Genomic DNA, 2,066 nt, shown 5'->3' on the forward strand with positions numbered 1-2,066 from the left:
CGCGCGGTGTCCGTTTCTGAAGTTATTTTGTCTCCTTTTTTATTTTGGACTTGGTTATTTCGCCTAAGCTTTTTCCTACATCTATAAATAGTCCTTAAACATAATTTTTACACAACTTTTGACGAAGGGAGAGCACAGAGCCGCGGTGGAGGCCGGTTTCATCTTTTCTTCTACCAACTTTGTAATTTTATGTTTCTTTGTATGATTTGTTATTTTGCTACCATGTCTATGTAGAGTTAAACTTCACGTTCTACGGTTGTGGTTCTTTCATGACTATTGTTATTTGGATATTGATTTTGATTTCTTCGTCTATCATATTGGTTTATTTATTTAATCCTGCACTTAATTATTTAATTTCTTGATCACCAATTGAATACTATCTACGAATCTAGAGTTGAACTCGAAAGTGGGAATTCTAGATTGCATATAGGATTGAGTAGAGCAAGTTCTTGAACCTGGGCATCGGGGAACGGATTCGCAGTTAGGATAGACATATACCTAATTGCCTTGCTTGGTTGATTTACAGGAATTATAAATGCGTTCTTGTTAGTTCTAATTCCATAGACATATGGGAGTTAGGTTAGCTTGAAAAGGCGAGTAAGAACTCGACAGATTCTTATGAGCAATATTAACCCTGTCAACCAATAAACCAGATAAATTAATTAGTCAATTCAATTAAAGAATACAATAGGATTGTTAGATAGCCCATAACCCTAGATCGTTTTCATTACATTGATATCATAAAAATATGCACTTCCTCTATTGAAAGTTCATTATTTATATTTGTTTATTTAATTAGTTTAGAATCAAATATTTCTAGGTTTAATTCTTGTTTAGATAATTAGGATAGTCTAATTTAGTTAATAGTTAATCACAAGTCCTTGTGGGATCGACATCCGACTTTTAGTCACTTTATTACTTGACGACCGCGTATACTTGCGTGTGCGTTTGGCTGCAACATCTACCTTTCTTGTGTTGTTACTATAGGGGGCTCTGAGATCAGGGTTGATCTTTTGCTACTTAATATGGTAGAGTTTGATGTGATTCAAAGTAAGGATTGGCTATCTATGTACGATGCTATTCTTGATTGTCATGCTAAGATCATGGCGTTATCTATGTCGGGGTTGCCGAAGTTGGAATGGAGGGGTTTGCTTGGTCACATTCCTGGTAGGGTGGTTTCTTTTTCGAAGGCTTAACGGATGATTGAGAAGGGATGCTTGGGCTTTGGTGTACTTAGCCTTTGTTAGAGATGTCAGTGTTGGTACTCCTACGGTTGACTTATTAGCCATAGTGAGAGAGTTTCCAGATGTGTTCCCTACAGACCTACCGATCATGCCACCCGATAGGGATATTAATTTTGGTATTGATTTGGCACCGGATGCTGAACTCATATCTGTTCCACTGTATCGCATGGCTCCAGCAGAGTTGAAGGAATTAAAGGAACATTTGTAAGAATTGTTAGATAAAAGTTTCATCAGGATGAGTATTTCACCTTGGGGTACATCGGAGAAGAAAGATGGCTCTATGAGAATATGATTTGACTACATGCAATAGAACAAAGTTACCATCAAGAATAAATATCAACTGCCGTACATTGATGATTTATTTGATCAGCTTCATGGTGCTAAGGTGTTCTCCAAGATTGACTTGAGATCAAGGTACCATAAGTTGAAGATTAAGGCATCGGACATTCCTAAGACAGATTTTAGGACCCGTTATGGGCATCATGAGTTCTTGGTGATGTCTTTTGGTTTGACTAATGCCCCAACAACATTCAAGCATTTGATAAATAGTGTGTTCCTGCCTTATTTTGATTCTTTATTGTGTTTTATTGATGATATCTTGGTATATTCCCGTAGCAGAGGGAGTACAAACAACATTTGAGGATGGTTCTTCAGGTTCTAAGGGAGAAAAAGTTGAATGCTAAGTTATCCAAGTGTGAGTTCTTGTTTGATTCAGTGGAATTCTTGGTCCATATGGTGTCAAGCGAGGCGATTAAGCGGATCCGAAGAAGATTTAGGCAGTTCAGAGTTGGCCCAGACTTTATACATCCATGGAGATTAGAA

This window comes from Nicotiana attenuata, unplaced genomic scaffold, assembly GCF_001879085.1.
Source record: "Nicotiana attenuata strain UT unplaced genomic scaffold, NIATTr2, whole genome shotgun sequence".
Lineage (NCBI taxonomy): Eukaryota > Viridiplantae > Streptophyta > Magnoliopsida > Solanales > Solanaceae > Nicotiana > Nicotiana attenuata.